This window comes from Meles meles, chromosome 2 (assembly GCF_922984935.1).
Source record: "Meles meles chromosome 2, mMelMel3.1 paternal haplotype, whole genome shotgun sequence".
NCBI lineage: Eukaryota > Metazoa > Chordata > Mammalia > Carnivora > Mustelidae > Meles > Meles meles.
This window is the reverse complement of record NC_060067.1, coordinates 156727623-156741257: the sequence shown is the minus strand read 5'-3', so window position 1 is coordinate 156741257 and position 13635 is coordinate 156727623. Positions and strand designations below refer to the sequence as shown.

At 33.2% G+C, this 13635-nt stretch overlaps 1 pseudogene; it reads left to right on the top strand.

Moving 5' to 3' along the window:
* Positions 1-2340: 2340 nt before the first annotated feature.
* LOC123937845 lies at positions 2341-2441 on the top strand (annotated as a pseudogene).
* Positions 2442-13635: the final 11194 nt, after the last annotated feature.

The following is a 13635-nucleotide window of genomic DNA, read 5'->3' as shown; positions in this document are numbered from 1 at the left end:
TTACTTTGCCCATTTTTGTTTTGTTTTGTTTTGTTTTGTTTTGTTTTTGCTTTGCTGTACAGAGAGGCTTTTTAAATATTGCCTTTGATTGGGAGTAGAGTTTCATATTCATGATGATATTTCAGAATAATGGTACATTTAAAAGTTTACATCTGAGTGGTGATTATCAAAAATATCTCACAAGTGTATGTAATGCTTAATATTATGTACAATGCTTAATACTAGTTGATATTATCAGAGGAATTAAATATATTAAAAGATATTTAAATTGTTATAAGCAACCTCAAATAGAAGAATATAGACTAAACATGATAAAAATGGAATATGAAGGTAACTAATAACTGAGTAAATAAGTATTTATTTCATATGCATGTTAGTGGATAGCCCAAGTACCAAGTGATTTATACAAACTCCTACTTCAATAAAATGTATTGACTAGCAGTGTGTGTATGTGCCAGGGTCTAAACAAAGTAGGAGGCAACCTGTACCAGCTTCTCAGGACCATTTACAGAACATGTACGTAGTGTTGGCTTGCAGCTGGCTGTTGGCAGATTCCTTTGGTTTCTGTTGTTGAGTTGGGTCAGGCAGTCTGGTTTGGGTCATATTTTAAGAGAAATGTAAAAGACCTCTTACTTGCATAATTGTGTGGCTTCCCTGAGACCGGGGTGTCTCACAGATTTCTTGGTCATCAAAATCTGAATTTAGTACATTCTGCATGACAGAAAGGACCCTGTGGGGTGCCTGCACTTTTTCTTTCATGACTATGTATGCTTTACCTTCGCTAAAGTTGTACCTGAGCATACCCTGTGGGATTTCATAAGTCCTTCAATTTACCTGGCACTGTGTAATTGCAAGGAATAATACCATGATACACATTTTACAAATCTAAAATATAGTTAATTTTCCCCATTATGGTCAAGAATAACAAGAGTGCCCATTATCACCTTTGCAATTGAATATTGTTCTGATAGTTACAGTACGGGCAATAAATAGAAATGAAAGATACAAATATTACAATTCCTTCTGAAACCCTGATTGTATATTCCAAGTAAATTTAACAGAAACAACTGAGAAAACTCAAATTTGAGAGAGCTTAATAGAGGGGCCTGTGTTTAGGGTCTCTCCAACCATGTTTATGCTCTTCACTGGAAGGACTCACGGGACTCGGGAAAGCAGTTATACTCATGTTGCAGTTTATTACAAAGGAAGAGCTTAAAATCAGAAAGGGAAAGGTGCATGGGTCCAAGTCCAGGGGAAACCAGGAACAAATTTCCAAGTATCGTCTCTGAGTGAAGTCACACAGACATGCTTAATTGTCTCAGCAAGGATGTATGACAGCCTTTGCAAAGTGCTTCTAATCAGACTTACCCAAGTCTTGGTGTCCAGGATTTTAATTGGGAGGTCAGACACACTGGTAGGCAACAACTATGTGGTTTCATTAGCACTGATTTTGAATTAACTAATTTCTCTTAGAAAACCATTGGATTTTTAAAGTAGGTTTGGAATTGTAGAAAACTAGCATAATTGTGTAACGAGTTCTTCAAATATAGGAGGGAATTATTTTTGATTCATTTAATAAGTACTTTTTCAAGACATACTAACAATGCCATCCATCATTCTAGGTTGAGACTATCCTATAAACAATGCGGACAAGTCCACCAGTCTCTCGGAATGTATATTATGCCTCTCCATTGGTGAATCAAGGATCAATGTTAATGTGAATTGAATATATTTATGGTTTTTATATATCACTATGTTAATTTTTCTGCAAGAAAACTGCAACTCTATATCAATCTCAACAAATCAAAATCAAAGAAGTGATTACTGAGCATCTTAGGTACATACAAAGCAGTCTCCCAGGTGCTGTGAATATATGTTCAGTTTATAACTGAGTTTGATAAAAACAGTTAATACATGAAAAAATAAAATACATTATTTCGCCTATCACAAGACAAGATATTAAGATAAATACGTTATTTATTAAAATCCATTTTTTATTCTGTACTTGGAACTCAATTACCAATATTGCTGATACTTTAAGCAAAGATATGTGTTAGGTTTGATGATCTTTCCTTTATATATATGGAATCCAAGACTGGGAGAATTGAAGTATTCTGAGAAACATAAAAATAATACATATCAGAACTTGGAATAACTATTCTACAAAACTCAGGTCCCTTCTATCAGTGATTTTCAAAATATTGCAATAAGGGAACACAGACCCATTGAGGGCCAATACTTTTGTGAGCAACAACAAAACTAAACTACTAGAAATATAAAAATTTCTAAATTATGTAAAAATATAAGCCAGATTTATTAGATTCTACTTAAAACACGTGAGTGTTATATGAAAGGAGAGAAGGTCAACACTCCCCTGTAGCCTGACAACACCTTTATGGTGAAGGCATCGACACTGATTTCGTGGCATCTAACCAGTATTTGGAGGGTCTGACTGGCTCAGTTGGTGAAGCATGAGACTCTTGATCTTGGGGTTGTGGGTTCATGCCCCACGTTTGGTGTAGATATTATTTTTAAAACTTAAATTTTAAAAATTTCTGTCAAATTATTAAATGCTTTTCCAAAATTTATCTCAACTGCTGTACTTTTCTCATCAAAAAATGAAAACAAATGGCTTGTAGTACTACACTGCTCTTCAAGCCATACTTAGAAGAACTGCTTTCCACTCTGCCACATTCTGGACAAATCCAGAGTGCTCTGGTAGAAATTCTGAGAGATATTTTGTACACAGGAAAAACGTCTTATGTATTATGAAATAAGATTTGAAGGCACAAATGTTCTTGGTTGGGTAACAGGTAAATAAATACGTCCAATTAAAATAAAAGTTGTGTTTGTCTGTTTTTTGAGACATCTATGGGAGAAAGTTTGAACAGATTCATTGTGAAAATACTTCTGTTTAGGATTCTGAGTTTGACCTTACAGTACATAAGGAACAATTATATGCATTTAGCTTTGAAGATATTCCCTTCAAGGTGAACACATGATGCCATAGTGCTTTACATTTGGTACATATATATGTCAAATTGAAGAACATTGCATAGGCCTATAAGAATTTATTTATATGTATTGTATTTATTGGAACATACCTAAAAAAATGTAGAACTTTATGTAGAAAGCAAACTTGCTAGTGGTGTACTTAGAACTTGGCTAATCATGTTCATTGGTTTATTTATAACCAAATCCAAAGACAGCACATTATTTAAAGAGAAAAATGAGCATTGAGATAATCAAGCATGAAATTTAGAAATATGGTGATTTAATTATTGATGATGTCATTATTATATATAGAGGTAACTTTTTATATGTCCACGTTGTGTTGATAAATAAACTTGTTCCATAATTCGCAATCTAAGAGTTGATCAACCAGTGTCTAGTTAAAGCCATAACTAGAATAGTTATAGTTATTAATAGAATAGTTATTCTAGAATAACTAGAATGCAGTTAAAGCCTGCATTTCTTAAAATATTAGAGATGAGAATGTATGTTATTCATCGCTAGTCTTTACTACGTTTTTAAACATATTGTTTTTATAGAACCTATATGAGAATTTTGGTGAAATGAACCCTCTACCCAGGAAAAAATATGCAGTATTACAGATCACAAAGTTATGGATACCCTTGAAGCTCAATCTTTGACTACAGAGATCCAAAGTTTAAGAACTTTGGTTGAAGTCTGGTCTGTCTGAATATATAGAATGTCTGTTTCTTACCAAAAGCCTTTAGTTAATATTATTCCAAAAATTCTCCAGTGCTTCCTTCCATTCAAGCTCAGTATATATGTGGGATTTTTTTCCTGTTTCCTGATTAGCCAAGTTCCCATTGACAGGAGTCAGTAAAAAAGACATCTCTATTTAATTTCCTTATTATCACTCTTTATAGTAAATCAAACTAAATGAAGAGTTAGTGTTAGGATAAGACCACAGAAGGAATAGTTGCTCAAAACTCATATTTTCATAAGTGAAATCTCATTGCATTTATTAATTCATCAAATAAAATGTTCTTTCCTTTTTGCTAATCATTTAATAAGATTGAATGAAAAACATACCAGTTTACTCACTTATTTAAAATATATTTACTGAGTGCCTTCTATCTACCAGTGACTAATCTGGCCATAAAAATAGACAAAACATCATGTTCCCATGAAGCTTAGGTTAATGGTGCCTTATGAAACAGTAGACATAACGAGTAAGTATTTTTATGTAGGATATTAGAAAGTGGTAAATTATTTATGAAAAGTTGGACCAGGAAAGTGAGCTAAGACTTCCGAGGGGATGCAAACATTATAATTTCAAGAAGGATTATCTGAGCAAAACTCATTGAGGTAGTGATAGGAAGAGAACCTGGCAAACATGAATATCCAATGGTGAGAGTTAGAAATTGAGGAACATTCAGTGTAACTCACGTGGAGGAATGAAGGAGAGAGTAGTAGGAGATAAACTCAGAAAAGAAAAGAAGGTGAGGAGGGTGGGAACTACCTTAAAGACCTTCACTTTTACTTTGAGTGAAAAGAGGAGAAACAATGATTTTCAGTGTAAGAGCAGATTATTTACCTTTCAAAAGGTGCATTCTGTAATGTATAAGATAAGAAGTGTGCCAAATCTTGAGGCTATTACACTAATGAAAGTGAAATATTATAATGATTGAGTGCAAAGTGACAGCAGCGAAATTATGAAAAATAGATTTTTCATATGTCATGAAGACAGAACCAACATATTTCCTGAATTCCTTGGTGTGGAATATGAAGTATGACTTCAAATTTTACCTACACATCTTGAAGGATGAAATTCCTATCAAAATGGACTGGATAAAGTTGTAGATAGAGCAGTTTTTTTTTTAAAGTCAGGAGTTGAATTTTGGAGCTCAGGAGTAAAGTTTGTATAGAGATATAGATTTAAATATCACCAGGATGTACAAGAAATGTAAAGCCATAAAATTGAATGGATATCACAAACAGTGTGAATATAGGTAGAGGGCTAAGTTTGTAAGCACACAGTTATTTTTTTCCTCCCACATTGGAGTCATGACAATGACTCTTCTGTATTTTTTTATTTACTCCTACTTATTAGTGAAATATTTTATTTTTTATCTATGTGATTCTGAAAGCGATATTAACTCTGAAAAGTTAATATGTATACCCCACTATGACTGATATGCATTCAGATAACCCTTGGCAGAAGAAAAAAATAAACAAACAAAAAGCAGAATCAAACCTGTAAATGCAGAAAACAAACTGATAGTTTCAAGAGGGAATGTGGTGGGGACCCTAGACAAAATGGGTGAAGGGAAGTGGGAGATATGCTTCCAGTTATGGAATAAATAAGTCATGAGAATAAAAGGCACAGCATGACAAATATAGCCAATGATATTGTAATAACTATATATTGGGATAGGGAGTAGCTATATTTATGGTGAACACAGCATAATGTATAAACTTGTCGATTCACTATGTTGCATACCTGAAACTAATGTATCATTGTTTGTCAACTATACTAAAAAAAAAAAAAGACCATACACTATGAAGTGACGTGATGCATTTTAAAATATAGTTTCAAATTTTTCACTAATGTTTCTTTAAAAATTGAAATTATTTGGTTCTATTTCTTGCCATGAGTACAGCAGTGGTTTGATCTAAAAATAAAATGCTAATCTCTAAGGGTTTAATTTTCTTGAAGAGCTAAGATTTTTTAAAATAAATGAGATTTTATACTTCAGTCACACAGCTGTGATACTATATATCTTTCTCCAACACAGTGTTAAATTAAAAGCCTGGGTTTTAACTAAACATCATACTTAACATATAGGAAAAATGCTGGTAAAAGAAGACTCGTCATTATGAGAGTCTAATAAAAAATAACTCAGTGAAGAAAATTATAATAAAATTCATCTTGCACCATCCCATAAAGATGTACTTGAATTATTTTGCTGGGTTCAGTCTACCTGTGGACTTTGCTGACTGTAGATAGTTGCAATAATCACTTGAAATCATCCTAATGATTCTTTTTGGCTTAAATACTGGTTTTTAAATTTTGTACTCACAAAGAGAATGCCTATCACAATTTTGCTTCTCATGTGCTTTCCTACAATTAGAGGGTTAACATTCAATGTGAATTACATTCAAATCCACTTGACATTTAAATTTACCATTGAAAATGAATAAAGTGTTGTATTTTGTCCTTGAAGGTTTTGGAAATGTTTGTTACTTTGTTTCCTAGAGATCAATCAGAGATTGCTCTGAAAAGACTGAATTTCTGGAGAAGTCATTCTATAACAGAAATTTACCAGGAAGTTACCATGGATGGTCCATTTCCAGGTACTTTGCTCACTCTAAAATCTAAATTCCATCCAAACTATGGGGAAATTACAGACTAAAGTCACCAAGCCTTTAATTATGGAAAACTAAATGTGCATAACTATCTAATTATTCTCAACATCAAGTTATTCTAGGATCTACTGATTTGAACTAATTCCACATGAGTAACAAAGAAGTTCCCATAATGGGAAACTGTGATCTCAGATGAGCTGGATAATTTTGATAATAATAAATGGATCAAAAGTCATAGAGAGGGTAGAATAAGGACCCCAAGAAGAGACAGCACATGTGATAAATTATAAGGCATGTGTGTTCGGAGTACAACAAGAAATTTAATTTTCTACTATTTTCTTCATGGAGACTGAAGAAAAATTGTGTAACATGGTGGGGAGGAGGAAGCAGAATGAAAGATGAAGAAGAGACAATTATCAATCATAGGTGATAAAATAAAGCAACAAAAAACATAAATAGCTTTTAAACATTTATTGAAACTATTTGAGAGGCGCCTGGGTGGCTCAATCAGTTAAGCATCTGCCTTCGGCTCAGGTCATGATCCCAGGGTCCTGGGATCAAGTTCTGCATTGGGCTCCTTGCTCAGCGAGAAGCCTGCTTCTCCCTCTGCCTGTCACTCCCCCTGCTTGTGCATGCTCTCTCTCTCTCTCTTTTTCTGACAAAAAAAAATTTTTTTAAAGTCTTTAAAAAATTTTTTGATCTGAAAATTCACTGAGTGGGTGCAAACAAAAAGTAGAAAATAAAAATGCAGAAAAAAACCTCAAAAAATACGAACAAATAATAGATAACAAAGATACAAATTATTCAAAATACAAGATGATTCTTTGAAAGAATTTAAGAAAGAATTGTAGAAAATTTTACTAAAAATGAAAGATAGCATACACAAAAATAGACACATAGATTAATAGAACAGAATAGAAAACCTAGAAATAAACCCACAATTATATGGTCAATTAATCTTTGACAAAGGAGGAAAGAATATGTAATGGGAAAAAGTCTCTTCAACAAATGGTGTTGGGAAAACTGGACAGCTACATGCAAAAGAATGAAACTGGACGACTTTCTTACACCATAATAAATTCAAAATAGATTAAAAACCTAAATGTGAGACCTGGAATCATAAAAATCCCAGAAGAGAGCACAGGCAGTAATTTCTCTGACATCAGTTGTAGCAACGTCTTCCTAGATAAGTCTCCTGAGGCAAGGGAAATAAAAGCAAAAATAACCTATATATTGGGCCTACATCAAAATAAAAAGCTTCTATATACCAAAGTAAACTATCAACAAAACTGAAAGGCAGGGACGCCTGTATGGCTCCATCAGTTAAGTGTCTGCCTTCAGTTCAAGTCATGATCGTAAGTCCTGGATTAAGACCCATCTCAGGCTCCCTTCTCAGCAGGAAGCCTGCTTTTCCTTCTCCCTCTGCTGCTCCCCCTGTTTGTGCTCTCTCACTTTCTTGCTCTCTGTCAAATGAATAAAATCTTTAAAAAAAAACACAAAAACGAAAACTAAAACTAAAAGACAACCTATAGAATGGGAGAAGATATTTTCAAATGGTATATCTGATAAAGGGTTAGTATTCAAAATATATAAAGAATTTATACAAATCAATACCCAAAAACCCCAAATAATCCAATTTTTTAAAGCCCAGAAGAAATGAACAGAGATTTCTCTAGGGAAGACATCCAAATAGTCAATAAAAACATGAAAAGATGTCCAACATCACTCATCATCAGGGAAATGCAAATCAAAACTACAATGAGATATCACTTCACACCTATCAGAATGGTTAAAATAAAAAACACAAGCTCAGTCAGTTAAGCATCTGAATCTTGATTTTGTCTTAGGTCATGACTCAAGGTCCTGGAATCAAACCCCACATCATGTCCCATGCTCCAAGGGGAATCTGCTTAAGAATTCTCTATCTTGGGTCACCTGGGTGGCTCAGTGGGTTAAAGCCTCTGTCTTCGGCTTAGGTCATGATCCTGGGGTCCTGGGATGGAGCCCCACATCAGACTCTCTGCTCAGTGGGAGGCCTGCCTCCCTCTCTCTCTCTGCCTGCTTCTCTGCCTACTTGTGATTTCTCTGTGTGTCAAATAAATAAATAAAATCTTAAAAAAAAAAAAAAGAATTCTCTATCTTCAGCTCAGGTCATGATCCTGGAATCCCAAGATCAAACCCCACATTGGGCTCCCTGCTTTGCATTGGGCTTCTCCCTCTGCTCCTCACCCCACTTCTGCCGTCTTTCACTGTCTATCTCTCAAATAAATAAATAAAATGCTAAAAAAAAAATTGAGCCTATAATCAATCTTCCACTCCTATAATACTTCAAACTGTAGATTTTTTTTACATGAGCTTGCCAAATTTTTAAGAAAAATATAAACCTTAACTTATATGAAGTTCCTGAGAAAATGAAAATGAAAGCGTGTTACCAACTCATCTAATAAGATCAGCATATATTTAATATGCAAAAAGGACAAGTACAATAGAACCGATGAATTCTAAATCAATTTCAAATATGAACAAATGGGGGGAAAATTAAAGTACTAACAAATGTTTCCAGTTATCGATAGTAATGATATACCATGGCTGAGTTGGCATCTATCCAGGGAATGCAAGCATAGTTTAGAATCAGAAAAAAGATTTTATCAATGTAATTCATTTAATTAATATAGCAAGGAAGAAAAAACATGATCTGCCCTATAGATGCAGACAATCAAATTAATAAAATTACCTTTATCCATAAAAAAACCTCTAAAATGGAGAATGTTTAAAAATTTCTTTTACCTAATAAAAGGCTGCCACCAAAAACCTGTACCGATATACTGAAGTTTACATCGTAGAAAATAAATGGCGTGCCATTCAAATGAGAAATAATACAAGCTTGCACATTATTGACATTCTTAACATAAGAACAGAGGTTGTAAGCAGAGATGGTACACAAAAAGTAAAAAGAAGCATGAGGATGGAAAAGAAAGACAAAATTGTTAGCACTTAGCAATATAAAAAAATCCAAAGTAGTTTTAGAGAACAGCAAGACTAGTAAAAATGTATGTTAGGTTCCCAGATGTAGCCAAAGCCAATAGAAGTTCTTTTTAACCATTAATAATAATAATAATAAAGGCAACACAACCCAATGAAAACAGAAATAAACCTAGAAATCTGTGCTTTTTATAAATCTACTAACATATCACCCAGGCCTTAATAGAAAAATTAAATAACCCCATTTGATGACATTAATGAAACCTGAATAGGTAAGGAGCCATATCACATTCATCAATGTAAAACCTCATTATCTCAAAGATAGCAATTAAGACCACATGAATGTATAAATAGGGTAAACCAAAACGAGCTCATCTTAAAATTATTTGAAAGTTATAAAGTTCAATAAACAGATAGGATTTTTCAATGAGAGGCGTTTCTCCACCCATTTATCAAGACCCACTGGGAAGTCTCACAAATACTTATTTCCAATAATTTTAATTTCACTGAATTTGAAATAATAGGAGAGCTGATGTTATATGATAAACCAGCTACGGATTTAAAAGTAATTTGGAGTGAAATTTAAAAGCAATTAAATTGGTCTTCATAGGTTAAGTTAAAATATTCCATTTGTTTATCTAAAAAGGCTATCCCAACAACAACAAAAATGAAAATAGCATCAAGGATTGGGTACTCAAGGTGCTGTACACACAGAAAGAGATGCAGAAGTAATGGCTATGAATTAATCAGAGACCATGTAAACCTCTTCTTGGGATGCAGGTCTTTCCTCACCATTGTGTAAGAGATCACAAAACTGTCCTGAACCAACCTTGATTTAACAAGCAAGAAAAACAAATTAATAGGACAAGACTTTTCTTGCTCTTTTTCCCTTTATTCGTTCATAGTCTCCCAACACTTAATATTTTGGTCACCCATACAATCTAAAATCACCGCATACCTCAATACTTCTTTAAAATTACTCACCTTTTACTGCCCTATTACACTTAAGGTAAAGATCCTTAAACCTTAGAGTAGCAAATGTAATGCTCTGTTTCATCCTTTGCATATACATTAGTCACATAAGTAATCCAAGTAATTTAGGAAAAAATAACCTCAATGAAATCGTTCCTGTAACAGAATAAGCTAATTCAACCATTTGCTAGCATTTTAAGTGTCACTATTTTTATGTAGCAGATCTTACCATTTCTGAAATGAATTGCTTTTCATTCTAATCAATGTTTAAATATGATTTTCTTTTAACACCAGAAACACATTTGTCCTTTTAGCTACTGGGTCACTTTTTATATATGTTCATTAGGGATGAGTGACAGCAATCAGAGCTTACCAAAAATGGTAAAACAAAACAAAACAAAACAAAATCATTTTTTAAAGATAATTAAAACCATGGCCCATTTACTTTTTCCTGAAATAACATTATTTAACATTAAATTTCTATTCCTTACTAAAGCTAAAAGATTTTGTTTTGTTTTCTTTTGTTTTTTTGTTAAAGAGGAAATGTTTCAGGCATTCTATCATAGATTCCTTAATCTGGTACGTAATGAAAACTTGGCTTCTCACATTCTTATTTTTGAATCTGTCAAGAAACCCGAGTGAGGATTAATTTAAGAATTTCTTTTATAGGTGGTAAAAAAAATTTTTTTAACTTTTTTTTATTACAAGTCATAGAGATGAACAAATATATCTATGGCCTAATAAACACTAGTGTGGAATAACCTCTTTCTTATAATAAATTTTCTCCTCAACTGTGAACAGTTCTTCCACAATTGATCAACAGTTCATGGTATGATCCGTTCCATTATTCTAGTTTACAGTAAGATAATTAATTAAAAGTAAGCAAAGTACTTGTCCTTTTATCTTTTAAGATATTTCAAATATCAAAGTTCACTTTGATTTGGTCTTAGTATTTAGGCTTTACACATTTAGTGGGCATTATTCAACTGTATTCAATTAAATTATTAATTTCTAATTTATAAATGGGTTCTAAAGGAAATATAAAAATGGCAAGCCTCTTGAAATTTCATTCCTATTCAAGCAGACAGAACACACTAATTTTTTAAGGAAATAATGAGATGTTTCATTCTTGCTCCACATTAATTGACATAAAAGGTCAAATTGTTACTGAACCCTGAAATCAGATTCTTATGTCCAATATCCCAGTAAGCCAATCTATGAGTCACTGGGTTTGAGGCAGAGAAAAGTTTTATTATCAGAATGGCAGCCTAGTAAAGTTTAAGCAAATGAAAAAACATGTACCCAGATTCCAAATCACATGCTCCTTTAGACAGTTGCTATTAACCCAGAAAACGTTTTTTTATTTCCTCTTATATGTTACAATTTGCCTTCTCATTTTCACAGCTCTCCCACAGATCTTAGATTACAGAAATTTTGAAAAACCCTTTCTCGATCTATCATGTGTGGACCCAGAAACACCCTGTTTGGAAGGCATGCCTGCTAATAACTACTTTAAATCATACTCAAATTTCTGTCAGAAGCCAGCTGAATCTTGGCCCTCTGGGACTGCCCCCCAAGTTTCTATTTAAAGTAATAAGTCATGAAACAATGTTCCATTTTTGCCACAACAATTAAGTAATCCTAAAACATATTTGGGGGCAGTTTCATAGTCTTCAAACCCAATTTATTTTATATATCTGTTGGTTAATATCAGGAGTGACAGGCTGCAACAGCTTTAAAATCTGTTGTTTTTCTTTTTCATTGAAGTGTAATTTACATATTCTATTAGTTGTAGGCATACGATTTGGTGTTTATATACATTAAGAAATGATCACCATGATAAGTCTAGTTACCATCTGTCACCACACATAGTTTTTATATTATTTTTATTTTTATTTTATTAAGATTTATTTACTTTTTTTATTTGAGAGAGAGAGAGTACATGAGCAAGAGGTGGTGCAGAGGAGGAGGGGGAAAATCTCAAGCAGATTCCCAGTTGAGCATGGAGCCCAACATGTGATTCCATCTCACCATTCTGAGACATGACCTGAGCAGAAGTCAAGAGTTGGATGCTTAACTGGCTGAGCCATGCAAGACTCTCCCACCATCCATAGTTTTTATCATATTATTGACTATATGCTCTATGCTGCACATTATATCCTCATGTCCTATTTATTTTATAACTAGAAGATTTTTACCTCTTCATTCCCTTCCCTTATCTCGTCCCTCCCCCATCCCTCTGACAATCATCAGTTTGTTCTATGTATTTTTCAAATACTTTCATATTTACTATCTTATTGGATATTTCTAATAATATAAGGTTGGTAAGTATGAATGACTTACTTAATAAAAACTAGAAAACTTCAAAGACATTTGCTCTAAGTAAAAACAACTATAAGTAGGTTTGGGACTAGAAATAAGCCAAAAATAAGACATTTAGTAAATGTTTATTTTATAAATATTGTTGCTTAAACTTTTATTCCACCACAAATCATATAACCATTGTGCCCAAAGTATGTATGTATGATGCAATCAATATTAAACTCCTTTGCCAGATTACTTTTTAATTTTTAATTACCCATGTGATTATGTTGACATGATGTAATATTACAATGAAGTTAGCATAAGTAACTATTACCTTGTTTATTTATTTTTTTTTTAAGATTTTATTTATTTATTTGAGAGAGAGACAGTGAGAGAGAGCATGAGCGAGGAGAAGGTCAGAGGGAGAAGCAGACTCCCCGTGGAGCTGGGAGCCCGATGCGGGACTCCAACCCGGGACTCCGGGATCATGACCTGAGCCGAAGGCAGTCGTCCAACCAACTGAGCCACCCAGGTGTCCCACCTTGTTTATTTTTAATACTAGTGTCTAACTATTGTAAAATATCTTTCAACTGCCATCTAATTTTATAATTCTGTTCTATACTTGATTATCTGTACTGTCAAGTCCTTCCACATTTCAGCCAAATAAATCTCTATCCATATTCAGTCGTTTCTGTTCACAATTAAAATGCTGAGGCAGTGAATCTCCCATTATTCCAAGATATTTTTGTTAATATAAAAAGTGTTTATAACACAAGTTGCTACCTGAAATCATTTGAATTTTAAAACTCTGCTTTCTAAGTCATGTGAATTTCTTTATCAATAACAGAAGAGCTTTATTATTTTTGAAATATCTTTTCCTAAGTATTTATTCTATGAAATAAATCAATCAGCAAAAGAAATGACTCAACATTAAAAGTAGAGGAGGAAAAAAAGGAGCTAACTTAAAATAATTTACGCTATATATATCTAGAGCTTTAGAAACCTCTGGGTGTTCTTTGGAAAGAATTGTAGATCTTT